A 16,945-nucleotide genomic window follows, 5' to 3' on the forward strand; every position below is an offset into this window, starting at 1 on the left:
AGACAGGGGGGCATCATGGGATGTCAGGTAGTGCAGGGCCCCAAACAACAGGCTAAGGCTCTAGCTCTGGCCTGGAGATAGGAGGGAACCTCTGCAGGTCTTACATTGTGGAAGGCAGGACGCTTGTCTCAGATGTGTCCATGGTCAGTTCTCCCTAAGGCTTAGGTGGTGGGACAATCCCTTAGGCTCCCTACCTGCATAACCACCCTCAAAAATGCCTCTGCTTCTCAGGTCCTCAATGCTGGTGCAGTCTCATCCGAAAGGCGATCTTCTCCTCCTTGAGCTTCACACCCACCCTCGTGGTGAAATCCATCCACAGGTACTTCTCCTCCTTGTTGTATTGTGGCCGGTAGGTCAGCTTCCCAACACTGGGGTTTCTGCCTGGAAGGAAGAAGGAAAGGGGATTGTTCATGCCCATTTTCACCCTGCCTTCTTCTCTTTCCCTTCCCCGATTCACCTTCCCTTTGGGAGTTGGGGTCCAAGAAGTCTTTACAGAGATGATATATAGACCTTTAAGAAAAATTAGAAGACTATGTGGTGGCAAGGGCCTTCCAGGCAGAGGGAACACTATGTGCAAAGGGTTGGAGGTATGAAAGACCAGGGCTTTTGGAGGAAGCAAGTGTAAGGTTACAGGAAAACATGGGGCGTGTGAAGACGGTGGATGTGGAGAGAGGATGACACAGTAAAGGTTTTGAAGATTTTCATGCCAAGAGGCTAAGGGCTTGGGACTTTAGTCTGGGAGTAGAGGGAAGCCATGAAGAGTTTTAAGCAGGTGAGTGGCTTGGTCTGATGATATTTCACAAAGATCCCTTGAGTGTCATAAGGGAGATGGATGGTAAGGAGAGAGAATGTGGAGATGGGAGACTAGTCACAAGGCTGGCCAAAGCTCAGACCACATGTCACCTCTGCCAGGAAGCCACTCCTGCCCACCCAGTCTCAGTCAGACACCCTTCTCCGTGCTCTCAAAGTACCTTCTGCTCCCCCCCCCCAGTAGAGCAACTTAATGTTTTTGTTATAATATTAACCAGTTGCTGGAGGATGCGGGTCATGTCTGCAAGATTCTTGAATTCCAGCTCCCAGTATAGGGCTGGGTAAAAAACAGAGCATTATGAATGCATGAGTGAATGAAGAGTGTGGTCATGGGACAGAGAGAAACACATCCTAGGGACGTTTAGGACCTGGTGAGTGGGGAAAGGTGAGGGAGAAGGGGCAGTCTGCTTGGGCTGATTGTGCATTTCCTTTGGGACACGCAGGGACAAATTACCAGATGCAGCTGGCCAGTGGGTCAGATGCCCAGATGTGTTGGGGGACCAGACTCACCCTGTATGGGCTAAAGGCGGCCCAGTATTTCATCATCTGGAGGCTCAGCGCCTTCTCCTCAACTGTGGAATGGCCGGGGGTCGGAATATGATGTGACATTTGGAACAGAACGTGGGGGGCTAACATCCCACCCTGCTCCTTCCACTATTGCTTCCATACCAAAAGTCTTTCATTTTCGGGAACATTCTAGATTAGGAACTGAGTAGCTCCTTAGGGTCGGTCAATGGAGAGGGGGCATCCCTCACCCCCCACTATCCATCCAGGCCTAGGGGCCTTTCCTATCACCTCTGCCCACCCGTCTACCCAGCTGCCCCGAGGCCTTTCGGATGAGACTGCACCTGTCCATCTGGCCTCATGCATCCCTCTGCAGCGAACTTCCACTTTCCATTCTTCCTGCCTCTGTTTCAGAGCCAGCCCTCATCATCTCCTGTGGGATATACCCCACCTTCCCTCCCAGTTGGCCTCCAGGCCTCTGCTCCTATTTCTTTCTAACCCAGTTCAGCACACTGAGCCATCTCTCTAAATGCACATCTGGCTGTGTCACTTCCCTGCTTCAAATCTTTCCCAGGGTATTTTGAATAAAGCTGTTTAGCTTTTCTGGGCCTCAGTTTCTTCATCTGCAGAATGGAGAAAACTTCTCTTTTTGTAGAACTGTAGAAAGAGGAGACTTCCCTTTCTGGATTGTTGAAGGAATTGAATGAATACACAGAAACGGCTTAGAAGAATGTCTGGCACACAGAAAGTGTTCAAGCGTTTCAGTATTATTACTGTGGCAGGTAAAGCCCTGTGTGATGTGGTCCCAGTTCACCTCCCAAATGTGGCCCTCAGAGGGTACCTGACCTGACACCCACCCTGCAGGCACACTCCAGGTCAGTGGTTGCTCCCCAGTCTCCAACCCAGGCCCCTGACTCCCAGGCCTGGTCTGGACCCCAGCCTCGCCCACAGGGCAGATGGTGCACTCTGTTCAGGGGATAGAGCTTTGGGGGGAGGTAGGGAGGCAGGAGGTGCTGGGTGACAATGCTGAGTATCCCTACTCTCAGCACTGTCCTCTCTCGGACTGGCTTGGTTTTCTCATCAGTGCAACCCATGGCCAGAGGTGTACCCTTGGACACCTGTCCACTTGTCTGTGGACCTGCATGGTCCTGTACACATCTGCATATGCATCTGTGCAGTGGAGGATGCACTCATGAATTGTGGACCTGAGTCTGTGCTGGGTCTGCCCGGGCACTGCACTCACCAGTCCCGAGATACACATGGCCCACGAAGACTGGCCAAACAGGGTTACGCAGTCTGGGTCTCCACCGAAGGCTGCGATGGTTTTTTTGTACCCAGCGCTGAGTTCCCGCGGGCCTGCGTGTCGCCCGCGCTCGGGAGAGCGGGGCTTATAATCAGGGTCCCGAGCCCCGACCGTCTGGTTGCTCAGGGGATCCTACCTGGTTCTGTCTGGCCCCACCTCGCCTCGCCGCGTCCCTGAGACACCTGGTCTTGGGACCACACCTCTTCTCCTAGAGTTAGGTCCCTCTCCATCGCAGTACGGAGCGTCCGCAGAAGTTAGGCGCAGACCCTGCACGCACCTCTTGCAGCCACGCCCCCACAGCCCCCTCCCCTCCCCTTCCACCCGGACCGCACCTCCTCCGCCCTGGGCACAAGTCCGGAGAAGGCCGGGTCCCTCGTCCCCCGCGCCGGTCCCCGGCCCCGCCTACCTCAGGAAGGCCAGGATGCCGAGCCTATGCTGCCGCAGCACAAGCACCGCTTTCTCGCGGGCGGCCAGTTCAGACGCATAGTACGTGGAAGCGGAGCCCACGAGGAAGGGGCCTCCTGGGAAGCAGACCATCACCCGGGCGCGGAAAGCCGAGGCCTGAGCGGGGCGGTGGAGTGGCTGAGCCGGGCGGCGCGCATGAAGATGAATACTCAGCCGCAGCACAGCGTCCCAGGCGCGCGCTGGCGGTACACGGTCAGGTACAGACCGTCCTCGCTGAAGCTCAGCCACTTGTATTGTTTTCGCGTGCTGGGATACATGGAGGTGATCTGCCCCAGGCCTCCTGAAACCTCCTGCGGCCACGATATGAGTTTGGGCCCGATGTGGTGGCCATAGAGCGGAGAATGGTTGAAAACCCAGGTTCCGCATTTGGGGGAATAGAATAGAACCAAAAGCAATATTTAGGCTCTCTCTCTCTCTCTCTCTCTCTCTGTGTGTGTGTGTGTGTGTGTGTGTATCTATCTGCCTGTGTCCGAGTGGCTGCCACTAGCGTTAGGGTCCAGGGGTGGGAGGCAGCTCAGCTTGGCTTCCCCAAGATCCACCCCTCTGCCTTGAGCCTGGCCCCATGAGTCTTTGTGGGGAGAGATTCCCTGCTCCTGTTGGAGACGCTGTTGGTGCTGTCAAGCCAGAAACCTGGGCACCCTGGGCACCTCCCTGTCTTTCACGTCCCCTCCCCTCCCTCAGTCTCTGTTCTGCCTCCCAAACAGCTCTTAAATAGGCCTCCTCCTCTATTCCAGAGCTGCTGCCCTGCCAAGGCCATTACCACATCTGGCCAGGACACTGCCCCAGCCTCTTTATGTCCCTTCCAACTCATCCTCCTCAGAGGACTGATAGAAAACAAAAACCTGACCATTTCACTCCCCTCCTTAAAACCTTCCTGGGCCCCCCTGTGTTCAGGATTAGGGCCAGATTCACCCGCACTGCCCCAGGCCCTCCTCATCTAGCCTTCTTCTGGCCACCCCTTCCTGCAGATACACATGGACCCTAGCCTCCCACCTCCAATTCCCTATGCTTCTGTCCCCTCTGCCAAATGCTTTCTCCTCTGCCTGGCAAACTCCTACTCATGTTTAAGGCTCAGCTCAAGTGGTTCCCCCTCTGCTGGGCACTTCCCCTCTGTGCTTCCCCAAAGCTCTAACCACGTTGACTACAGCACTGGGTTGGAGTTGAACCATGCACTCCCAAGGGGCAGGGATGGATGAGGATTTATCTGAGTCCTGGCACCCATGTGGACATTTGTGGAGCTTGGCTCTTGGGCCACCTCACCTTTTCTCCCTGCTGGCCCAGCCCTGAGAGTGGCTGTTCTCAATAGTTGGGGCTGGGTCCATCTGACTGGCTACAGGAGATCCTGTCTGCCTATTCTGCTCCATTCTCTGCTTGTTCCCTTGCTGCTCTGGCCCCAAACTAGTCATTATCCAAACTAGTCACTGGTCTTCTTCCCCTCTTAACTACCACCCTGTAGTCTGTTCTAAGCCATCCACAAATTCCTATACCTAACACTCTGTGTTCCAAAGCGCTATTGTCTGACAGTTCATGGCCAGTGTTCCAACAACTGACACCCAGACTTCGGTGCAGTGGATACTCCAATCTCTAAACCCCTGATCCTTGGGGCTCTAGTAATGGCTATCCCATGTTCTGTCACCTGATCCATGGAATTCCAAATAACAATCACAGAGTGTTCAGAATGTCTGGGCTTCTCTCAGTGATGGTCGTTGTTCTAATGACCAACACCCCAGCATTCTAGTAACAGCCATTCATGTTCTAACAGTGGATGCCCTGTTCTCAACAATTAGACACCCAGGGTGGTGGTTATCGTTTTTTTAAACATTCTTTTTTTTAAGATTTATTTATTTATTTGAGAGAGAGAGAGAGAGAGAGAATGTGCATGAGCAGCGGAAGGAGCAGAGGGAGAGGGAGAGAGAATCTTAAGCAGAATCCACACAGTGCAGAGCCCTTGGCGGGCCTGATTTCATGATCCCGAGATCGTGACCTGAGCTGAAACCAAGAGTTGGTCACTCAACTGACTAAGCCACCCAGGCACCCCTCCCCCCTTTTTTTCTAGAGAGAGAACGAGAGGGCACCTGTGCTTGTGTGGGATGGAGGAGGGGCAGAGGGAGACAGAGAAAATCTCAAGCAGGTTTCACACCTAGCGCAGAGCCCAGCATGGAGTCTAGTGCAGGGCTTGATCTCACAACACTGAGATCTCGACCTGAGCCGAAATCAAGAGTCAGAGTCTCAACCCACTGAGCCACCCAGGCACTCTGGTGGTTGTAGTTTCTTAATATCAACTGACACTCAGGTTCTTACAGTAGACATTTTTCTAAACCCAGTGCTTTATCCAACTAATTGTTAATGATTGCCACAGAATATTCTGGACAGTGGGTTACTCAATGATCTGAATAAATAATTAATACATTTGTTCTGGGTAAATTCCCAAGCCCAAGGCTTCAAAAGGCAGGCATAATCTCAACAATGCTCATGTGACTCAGGGTTTGAGCCTTGCTAGAGGTTGCATTAAGATTCTGGGACATTAAAACTGAACCTGAGCCTGTGACCTCCCCATCTTGGAGCTCCTTCTGCAGTGAAGGGTTGGATGTGCCATGTGGGCTTGTCCTTGGGCTCAAGTCCCAAGTGAGAGGGAAGAGCTCAGGGTTCACTGAGTATGGTGTGTGTGTGTGTGAGAGAGAGAGAGAGAGGGAGAGAGAGAGAGTGAGAGAGAGAGAGAAAGAAAGAAAAAGGAAAGAAAGAAAGAAAGAAAGAAAGAAAGAGAAAGAAAGAAAGAAAGAAAGAAAGAAAGAAAGAAAGAAAGAAAGAAAAAGAAAGCAAGCACAAATGAACTGCTCCTCACATACTTTTAGGACAACTCAGCTCCCAGAAGGTCCCGGGGGCACATCAGTGAGCACCTCCTCCTTACCTGGAGCTCTCCCATGAGAGAGACAAGAACAGAATTATCAGTGCCTTAAACACCATCTGGGCCAATTACTTCATTATATAGGTTTGGAAACTGAGGCCCAGAATGGGCCCCTGGCCCACTTATGGCCGCACAGTGGACCCTTTTTAGAGTGTTGTTCAAACCCTGACCCAGAGGCAGGCATTGGGCCACTGCCCTCCTTAAGGTTCGCCCACCTCCCAGACAGTAGTCCTTTGGCTCTTATGCAGGGACATAGGTGGTGGCATTTCTGATTCCTTCCCAGGATTCTGGGGGCCCTGGGGCAGTGAACCTGCAGGCACCCACAGGAGGTCTGGAGAAGGAGACTCCTAGGAAGACATTGATGGGTGTCTTCCCATGTGCATCTGTTTTCCTTGGAGGGTCCCATATTTGGTAACCACTAGAGGTTCTTTGGTGTGCAGGGTACCTAGGAAGAGAGGAGAAGGGTCACTCTGGCCCCTGAAAGAACTCTGTCCCATCTGCCATGGCACCAGTTGCAGCTGGAAGTTTTTCACAATTGTGTACTTGCCCACTTTTTCTGTGTTTCTCTCAGTATGTTCGTCTCTCATTATTTAAGATTTAAGATTTCAACACTATGTTGGTAGGTGCATAAAGGTTCATGTCTGTTGTATAAATTATTTTCTGTCATTTAATGCATCATTTAATGTCAATATCATTGTGTCATTTTGATTCTGCTTGTCTGATAGTGATATTACCATATCTCTTTCTTATTGCTAACATTTACCTGGCATACTTCTGGGAAGAAATCACACACATATAGGCATTCTCATTCATATATCTACTCAAATTAATACTCACACGTACATACAAATCTATACATACATAGGTACATACAAGCTCAGCTCATTTACAACGAAGCATGCAGAAATGCAAGAGCTAAATGCACACCCATATGCATACATACATATGCATGTAAGAACAGTTATATAAAGGTTACAGTGTATCCATATGTAGCATACATTCATTCACATGTTACACATAGGCACACAGACACACCACAAGAAGATCTACACCTTAGCCAGCTCTTGGACTGAATATGAACTAGACCAAGTTGAATTTAACCTCTGCCTATGGCACTTCCTCCTCTTCTGGGCTCTCATCCAGCCCCACTCACTTTGCCAAGCGTCACTTAGGCCTCACATCTGTTGCCCTTTCCTGAAGCACCCTTGTCATTTCTTCCCCTCCTTTATCAAAACTGAATTGTTCTGTGCCCTGGTCCCCTGGGGCCCACTCTGCAAATGACAGAAAGCAAATATGATCCAAGTATTACTGAACTTGCCTGTGTATCAGAATCATGTGGGGGAAATCATTGTTAAAACCCAGGTTCCTAGGCCCACCCTCTGAATGAGAATCTCAGGGTTGCATCAGGAAAGTGATTTACAAACACCTCCTGGTTTTGGGAATAGCATTTGGAGTTGGTGTGATAGAGGACACACTCTAGCTGCAGGTGGCCAAAAGTACCTCTCTGCGCATGTCCCCAGGTCTCTGCAGGGCTGATGAAAGCAATATCTGAGCGCAGAGGGATGGTTGTAATGGTGAGCCTGCAAAATCACGTAGGCAGGACAGTGCGGGCAAAGGGTCATCTCAAATCTCCTATGTGTGCTGTTCTTTGCAGTTTACAAAGCCTTTTCACATGGTCCTGCCATGTGAGCTTCTCACTGGCCCTGGGGAGAGCTGGGGGAGGCCTATGGGCCCAGAGAGGGGCAATGACCAGCCTGAGGTCTCAGGACAGAGCACAGAGGCGGAGGTCTGCCACATTATCTGGATTTGCCCTGAAGCCTGGGTCCACTCCTGATTGACTAGCCAACAACCATGAGTTACTGATCCTCTGGCACTGTGCCAAACACTTTACATGGACTCTCACCTCGTCCTCCTAAAACATGTAGAGGGTAATTGTTATTATTATTGCACCATACATATGTGGCAATGGAAGTTATATAACTTGCTCAAGGTCACACAGTGAGGCTCTCCTCAGAGTTTTGCTCTAAGCAGGGTTGTTTTGCTGTCCTCACTCCAGTCTCTGGGGGCACCTAAGCATGCAGCAGAGTGCTCTATACCCATGAACAAGAGCTGCCTTGGAGTGGTCTTTTTTTTTTTAAGATACTTCACTTTTTTTTTTTTTTAAGATTTTATTTATTTATTTGACAGAGAGAGACACAGCGAGAGAGGGAACACAAGCAGGGGGAGTGGGAGAGGGAGAAGCAGGCTTCCTGCGGAGCAGGGAGCCCGTTGCGGCGCTCGATCCCAGGACCCTGGGATCATGACATGAGCTGAAGGCAGACGCTTAATGACTGAGCCACCCAGGCACCCCTTGGAGTGGCCTTCATCACAGCCTTGCTATCTATCCAGAGACAATAGGTAAGCACTTATGAAAATACTCCACCTTTTGAGTAGGCATAAAATGTTAATTAAAACCAGGAGTTAAGGGGTGCCTTGCGGGGGGCGCTCAGTTGGTTAAGCATCTACCTTCAGCTCAGGTCATGATCCCTGGGTCCTGGGGTTGAGCCCTGCCTCGGGCTCCTTGCTCAGCGGGGAGTCTGCTTCTCCCTCTCCCTCTGCCTGCCACTGCCCCTGTTCATGCTCTCTCTCTCTCAAATAAATAACAACAAAATCTTTAAAAAATTGTTTATGTGTAAGTATCCTGTAGCCTTGTTGGCAACAGTCTTCCCCGCCCAACATGACCAGAAGGGATGGGTGAGGAAGGGATGTTATATCTACATTATATAATATATACTACACGGTCAGTAATGGCATGTTCTGTAAGACTCTATAGCAGCAGGGGGCTTAATGTGGTGGTTCTGAGCCAGGCTGCTGGGTTTGAATTCCAGCACTTGCCATTCATAAGCTGCATGACCGTGGGAAAATCACTTACCTTCTCTGAACCTCAGTTACTCCATCTGTGAAATCAGCATAATAGTAGTACTTAACTCATACAGTTGTAGTGAGGGTTAAGTGGGCCAATGCAGGGAAGGCACTTAAAACAGGGAAAATCCATTATGTCAGCTGTTGTCATCAGTACTTGGGAAAAGGCTGATGTCATTCCCGAACTTGAAAAGGGCAAAATTTGAAATTATATATTGGTCATGGAGAGTGAACACCAAAACACTCCAAAGATGTCTAAAGTAACAGGAAGGATTAATGTCAAAGTGGTGTCAGTGGTTGCCTCTGAGTTGCACGCATTAGTGACCTTGATTTTTTTTTTCTTTAACTTTTCTGTATTTTCCATATTTTCTTTAACAACATTAATGGAGGGGGGGCTCAGTCGGTTGGGCGACTGACTCTTAATCTCATCTCGGTTTTTGATCTGGGTTGTGAATTCAAGTCCCGTGTTGGGCTCCATGCTGGGTGTGGAGCCTACTTAAAAAAAAACAAACCCAACCAACCAAACAAAAAACAGTGGAGAGTTCACCATCAGTGTGGGGTTCAAGAGACTAGGGATGGGAGGACAGGGAAGGCAGGACCAAGGAAGTGGGGGCTATCAATAGCTCCATTTGGTCTGGACCATGATCTTCTTTCTGGACCACATTCCCCTCTGCATCACCTCTACCAGCCTTCCCTGTGGGTTGTGTGTAGCCACATCAATAGGAGTATGGAGCCCCATTTAGGGGAGATGACAGAGCTGCTTGTTTCTTCTGCCTAGGATCTGACAAGGTTGGTTTACCCTAATGCAGTAAGCATGTGTCACTCAAAGCAAGGGCCAAGCGGGGAATGGAGGACAAGGGAAGGGAGTGGTAGAGAAGGCAGACAAGACTATGAATCTACCTATCAGGCCTGGGGGCCGGTCACATAGAGACTACTCTACTCAGCTGTGCAGCAACTTGGCCAGTTCTCTCCTCTTTTTAAAATATTTTATTTATTTATTTATTTGAGAGAGAGAGCGAGCGCACAAGCGGGGTTGGGGGAGGGACTAAGGGAGAGGGAGATGCAGACTCCCTGTTCAGCAGGGAGGCTGATGTGGGGCATCCCAGGACCCCAAGATCATGACCTGAGTCAAAGACAGAGGCTTAACTGACTGAGAGGCCCAGGTGCCCAACATCTTGGCCAGTTCTGGGTGGGCCTTAAGGTCTGGTCCTGCCAACACTTGGCTCTACTCCTGTCATTTCTCCCTGAGTAAGAAACAGCCTTTCACCTGGTCCATCCATATGGGGAGGAGTGTGGGCTAGGACTCACGTGGGCTCCATCCGATGTTGACATGGGGCACAGGGAATGTCGAATGGGGAGCTGGGTCAGCCAGGTGGCCTTGGTGCAACACTGTCTTAGGGTTAAGAATCTGTGATTCTGATATGTAGCACGAGGTGGCTTCTGTTCTGAGTCACCCGGCATTCTGTTTTTGGAGGGGGGAAGACCGAAGCCCCATCTGGTCCACTATTGGGCTTTACACATAAATGGACATGTCTAACAAGTGAGGTGGAGTGTTCTTAGAGGCCAGATGACAGGGTGAAGTCACAGTCCTGGAGAGAGGAGACTTGCTTGGAGCTGGCCTAGCATGTTGGGCCTGAGGTGAAGGTAGAGGGCCTAGTTCTGGACCCACCAGGGTTCTGATGTTGTGACCTCCCACCCACAGGGGGCAGTAAAGGGTACCTGTGAGGGTGGAAGAATCCTCTCACTGAGCTGAGATCCTGTGCCCAGGCTGGTCAGGGATGACTCTCATCAGGGTATATCAAAAACGGGGGGAGGTACGCTTCTCTATTCCAAACAGCATCAAAGGTAGTAGCTGCAGACCCAAGGAGAGTTTGTGTCTGTGAGGATCGCACCCTTAAGGAATCTCTGGGACCTTCTGGCAAGCAAGGATTCATAGATGACTAGCCCTGAGGAAGCCTAGAGGCCAGTGCCAGGGGTGAGGGTGGGAGAGTATAGCCGACACCAAGCCATGGATGGTAGATACAGCTAGGACCCCCCTAAGAGGGGCTTGGCCAGTGTGCCTGGCTACCTCTGCATCTACAGGCATTGCTCAAGAAAACACAGACTCAGTTCAGCTCTGGACTTGATAACTTCTGGGGCGCCTTCATGGCCTGGAGGCTCCCAAACAAAAGAAGTCCTAAACTTATACTCTGAAAACTACAAAACATTGTTGTAAGAAATTAAAACAGATCGGGGTGCCTGGCTGGCTCGGTCAGTAGAGCATGTGACTCTTGCCCTTGGGGTTGTGAGTTCAAGCCCCATGTTGGGTCTAGAGCCCACTTAAAAAAAATAAATTTATTTAAAAAAAGAAATTAAAGTAGATCCAAACGAATGGGAAAACACCCTGTGTTTGTGCATGAAAGGACTTCATATTGTTAAGCTGGTAATGTAACACTCCCCAGACTGATCTGCAGATTCAGTGCCATCCCTGTAAGACTCTTGGCTGACTTCTTGGTAGAAATCGACAAGTGGATTCTAAATTTCATACGGAATTTCAAGGAAGCTGGAATAGCCGAATCATGAACAAGAATAAAACAGGAAGACTCATAATTTCCTACTTCAAAACTTACTACAAAGAAATGGTAATCAAGAGAGGGTGGTATGTACTGACATAAGTCAACTGTAGAAATGAATGGAACAGAATTGAGAGTCCCGTGTATATATGTATAAATAGACCTGTTTACGCGTGGCTGAGTTTCGACAAGGGTGCCAAGGGTGCCAAGATCATTCGGTGGTGGGGAGAATGGTCTTGTCCATAACATGGTGTTGGGACATTTGGATTGCCACATACAAAAGAACGAAAAAAATGAAGACAAGCCATGGAATAGGAGAAAATATGTGCAAATCATATAGCCTTTAAGGGACTTGCATTCAGAATATATAAAGGACTCTTACAACTCAATAAAAAAAAAGACAAACAACTCAATTAAAAATGGGCAAAGGATATGAAGAGATATTTTTCCAAGGAATATGTTTAAAAGGCCAATAAACATATGGAAAGATGTTCAACATCATTAGCCATCAGGGGAAATGCAAATCAAAACCAAAGTAGATCCCACTTCACACCCACTGGGGTGACTGGAATAGAAAAGTCAGATTGTAGATGTTGCCAAGGACATGGAAAAATCTAAATCCTCATAGACTTCTGGTAGGAATGTAAAATGTGCCACCACTTTGGAAAATAGTCTGGCAGTTCCTCCAATGATTAAACATAAGAGTTAGCGTGTAACTTAGCAATTTTACTCCTAGGGGTGTGTGTGTGTGTGTGTGTGTGTGTGTGTGGTCTATCTTCAAGAGAAATAAAAACATGTCCACACAAAAACTTGTACACAAACATTTAGAGCAACATTATTCCTAATAGCTACCAGGTAGAAACAACCCAAATGATGAATCAGCTGATGAATGGGAAACAAAATGTGATATATCCATAAAATGGAATACTCTTTGGTCAAACAGAATGAAGTACTCATACATGTGACACCATGCTTATGCTAAGTGAAAGAATCACAGATGACTATGTCTAATAAGATTCTATGAATATGAAATGTACAGAACAGAGAAGCTAATAAAGACAGAAAATAGATTAGATATGAAAAATCATTTCATTGTATACTTCAAATAGGTGAATTATATGGTATGTGAATACAATCTCAAGAAAGCAATCTAAGAAAAAAGGAAAGCTGATGTGAAACAGAAGGACAATACCAACATTTTTGCAAGAATTTGGATTGACCAGAACTCTGATGTGTTGCTGGTGGGAGTGTAAATTGGTACAACCTCTTTGAAAACTGCTTGGTATAATCCACTCGAGTTGAAAGCTACAACACCATGACTCAGCAATTCCAAATCCCTCCCCTAATTCCTCGTGGTAGATATATACTGAATGAACGTGTCTGTATGCTCACCAGAAGACTTATTAGAAAGTTCCTATCAACACCATTCATAAAAGCCCCAAATTGGAGACTACCCAAAGGCCTGTTAAGAGAACGGGAAACATGCCGTGGTGTATTCACACGATGAAATCCTCTGTGACAATGAGATTGAATGATCCGCAACTACCCAGGACTCTTTGGATGCATCTCACAGACCTAATGTGGAGGGAAGTAGCCTGACACAAAAGAGCATCTACCATAAAATTCCTTTTTATTCCATTTTATGGAATCATAGGTTGTGTGATTCCATTTAGCAGGCAAAACTACCCTCCGCCATTGCGAATCAGTATAGCCATCACCTTTGGAGGGGAGTCCCGGAAAGGGCACAGGGGAACTCGTCCCGGGGGCTAATAATATTCTGTTTCTTAATCTGGGTGCTGGTTACATACTGGTGTGTATGTGAATATTCATTTTGTGAAAATTAATCAAGCTTTATACTTAGAATTTGTGTACATTTTAGTACATACATTATGTTTCAACATAGAAGTTTACTAAAAAAGAAAAATAAAGGAAAGACTTGGCTGGGTGTGGGGGGGCGGAATTTTGTGGAAGGAGTGACTCCTGACAGAGCAGGAACCTCAGCAACGTACAGAGCTACAGACCATCTCTGGAGGCTCTCTGGAGGCTCTCTGGAGGTAGGAGTGTGCTGCTGAAACCACTCAGACTCAAGAAAAAGCTGAGATTCTATTTTGGGGAAAAAGGCTGGGAATCAGAAAATAGCACTTGCTGCAAATGTAACCTTCGGTCACCATCTGATGAAGCAGCGCTGGCTCCAGAGGAAGAAAGGGAACGGAGGATCTAAGAGGTCTGCCACCTGAGGGTGCTCAGGGAGCATCTCTGGGGATGGAGAGTTACATCTAAGTCACTGGGAAGTATGTTTGGGAGCTCCCAGGGTGTGGAGGGCCCTCCAGGGGTAATCATCAAGTCCACATCTGAGCTGAGGCTATGCTTTATTGAGGAGCCAGCTGCAGATGCAGCCTTAGCCCAGGAGCACCGGCTGAGCCCCTCCCAGGGTGTTCTATCTGCCCCCTGTGGGTGGAAGGCCAGGCCAGAATCATGCTCTCCGCCTTCACCCAGGCCCAGCCGCTGAGCTGGCTCTGAGCACAGGCTCCTTCTCTCTCCAGGACCTTGGCCTTACCCTGCAATCTGGCCTCTAAGGACACCCCACCCCACTTGCCAGACATGTCTGCATATATCTAAAGCCCAACAGTGGACCAAATGGGGCCTTGGTATTCTCTCAGAAACAGAGCATGCTGGGTGACTCAGGAGAGGACTCATCCAGTCCTATATATGAGAATGTCCACTCTGGCCCAGCCAAGACTCTTTCCAAGCATCTTTATTGTTGCCACTGCCATCGTTATCATTATTCCTATTGTATAGGTAAGGAAACTGAGACCCAGAGGGAGAAATGACTTGGCCCAGGCCTCACAGGAAGTGTGACTTGCATTCCCACAAAGGAAGGTGGCTTACTGTCAGTAGGAAAGAGCAGAAGAAGGATGGGACCTTTGTTCATGCTGTTCCCTCTGTGTGGAATGCCATTCCCTGCATTGTCAACCAGGTGAACTCCTGGCTATCCTCCAAAACTCAGCTCATCCCCTTCTGGGTGTCTTTCTGATATGCTACACCCCTATAGGATACAGCCAGATTCCAGCAGTTTCTTGCATGAGACCAACCTGCCCAGACTTCATGCATAGACAGGGAACCGAAATCTCTGAGAGGGAAGGACCTGCCTGAACTCATGGAGAGACTCAGCCCAGAGACTGGCTCCCAAGGATTACCCTGGCTGCCTGCAGGTGAGCTCACCTCATGCCCTGGAGGTGGCCCGGGACTGGGGTTGCAGGGTGGGAAGCTCTGACCTGAGCCTGCTGTCACTGGATGTCTCGTCCAATTAGGAGACAATTGAGGAATTCCCACTGCCCACCTGTATTTTTCAGGTGGCCCTAACATAGTGCAGTCCCACCCCTGACTTCAAAGGTCCTAGGATACCTTCAGGATACCTTCAGGCCCTCTTGCTGCTGCCTGCAATGCTGTCCCTTTCCCAGAACTCTGGCCATGGCATTTCTGGTGCCACTCCCCAGGCCCAGCCTGAGACCCAGGTGTGCCTCCAGCTGGCCACATGGGGGCCAGGGTGCAGCCCCGCAGGAATGGGGTCCTGAGGACTGATTTGTGGGTGAAGCTCTGGGAGGCTGGGAAGGGCCAGGAGCCTCCCTCCAGTTTTGGGTCATGGGTCACAGAGAGCCTGACAGGGGCTTGCTCAGTCACACTGGGCAGATTCCTCCCAGCCCTTGAGGTGGTGACTTTAGGCAGCACCCACCCCAGGGGGTGGTCCTAACAGAGACTGGACTCCTGGGGGCTCACCCTGGCTCTGCCTCATACCTTGCCTGCCACATAGAGGTCCCCTCAGGAGGCGGGGGCCAGGCAGGGGTGATAGGACTCTGACCACCCACCCACCCACTCAACTTAGCTGCTCTGAGGCCCCTGTGGTGCTTCTAAGTCTGCTTGGAGGGCTGCCTGGTCTCCTAAGAGGCCTGGGGGCCCAATTCCCCCTCACTGCTTATCTCATCCAAGGGGAGTGATGGCCTGGCTCAGAGTCTTCACTTGCTTGGGGCTCTGAATGGTGTTGGGGTATGATGGGACCTGGAGACGAGGGAGAAAGATGGCCTGGGTGCTGACCCTCCATGGTGGGGGTAGGCTCGACACCTCAAGCCCTTTACCCTGCCAGCTTCACTATACCTGGAGGCTGAGTCAGCGGCAGGTGAGGCCTGGAGTCTGGTCAGGGGGAGGCCTGTGCACGCGGACCAGCCATAGCATCTGGAGTGCAGGCCCGAGGATGGAGGGGGCTTGTGTGGCATCCGACCAAGAGCAGCTCTGGACCCTGTCATCTCTCTTACCACAGTCTGAAGCTGTTACCCTGCAAGACCCCCTCCCTCTGGCCATCCCTTGCTGGCCTTGCCGCCCATTAGAACCCCAGTCCCTCCACCTACATCAGCCTCTGAGATCTCTCAACTCCAGCAAAGTGCATTCTAGACATGAGGGCACGTTCTGGAGTGGGAAGGACAACTCGGAGGCCAGTGGATTTAGCTATGAGTCCGGCTCTGTCATCTCTGTGTGTGTGGCCTCAGGCAAGGCACCCTCCCCTCTGATCCTCTGATTCTCAGTGTCCTCATCTGTAGAATGGAGGTCCACTCAGGACCCTGACGGACCATTCAGGACCCCAGAGGACTGTTCAGATGCTTGAGGGAGACGATGGATGTGAGTAAGCCTGACACAGAGGCAAGCTTAGCAAGTGTCCTCGTGGTGATGCCTGGCCAGCTGGCTGCCTTGTGCCCTGAGCCTGGTCGAAACTGTAGTCAAGGGGGCCATCTGATTCAAAGGACAGTACGGTTGTGGAGCCTGTGTCCGTATCTAGGCCAGAGAGCATTTACTGAGCCCTTGCTGTGTGTCAGGCACCATGCTAGGCACTTTACAGCTAATTATCATTCAGAGCTCACAGCAGATCTATGAAAGGGGACATGATCATTGTCCCCATTTCACAGATGGAAAAATTAAGAAACAAAGAAGCTAAATAATTTACACAAAGATACACACTCAGTAAATTGCAGAACTGAACTGGAACCCAATTAGGGTGTGTGACTATGAGTGTGTGGGACTGGCCACGTGGTGAGTAACTAAGTTTGGTGCTGGGTATACACATGCACGTCTGTTTCTACTGGAGTGGCTGCTGGTACCTCGTCCAGGTGGCTGGGCCCAGATGTGCGCATCTGACCCCACGGTCACCCCTGGTGCACACACACGCTGCTCACATGGACCTTCCTGTGACCCCGCACAGGGACGCTCCCTGGGCCCACCAGCCCTTCCCTGCAGGACCTGGCCTGTCTGAGTTTGTGGGTTCCCCCTGGCTTGCTCCCCTCAGCTCTGTGTAGCTGCTGGATCCTTAGGGCAGGGCCATCAGTCAGTCACAGATGACCTGGCAGGCCGGGGAGGGGTGTTCCACGATCAATGGCCCAGGGAAGAGAGACCAAAAAGACAGGAGGACTGAAATCCCAGCAGCGCACCCACCTTGTATGAGCGCTCCCCCTGAGTGAC

At 50.1% G+C, this 16,945-nt stretch overlaps 1 long non-coding RNA gene and 1 pseudogene across 1 annotated transcript; one reads left to right on the plus strand and one right to left on the minus strand.

Annotated features, from left to right (window-relative positions):
• Positions 1–208: 208 nt before the first annotated feature.
• On the minus strand, positions 209–6,731 carry LOC112836890 (carboxylesterase 4A-like; annotated as a pseudogene).
• Positions 6,732–7,908: 1,177 nt separating this feature from the next.
• Positions 7,909–16,332, plus strand: LOC141370537 (uncharacterized). The gene is made up of 3 exons (XR_012374636.1): positions 7,909–8,384; positions 14,493–14,652; positions 16,033–16,332. It is a non-coding gene; the product is annotated as an uncharacterized lncRNA (long non-coding RNA).
• The last annotated feature ends 613 nt before the right edge of the window (positions 16,333–16,945 follow it).

Source organism: Callorhinus ursinus, unplaced genomic scaffold (assembly GCF_003265705.2).
Source record: "Callorhinus ursinus isolate GAN/ISIS: 27379988/994484 unplaced genomic scaffold, GSC_fseal_2.0 scaffold37, whole genome shotgun sequence".
Taxonomy (NCBI): Eukaryota; Metazoa; Chordata; class Mammalia; order Carnivora; family Otariidae; genus Callorhinus; species Callorhinus ursinus.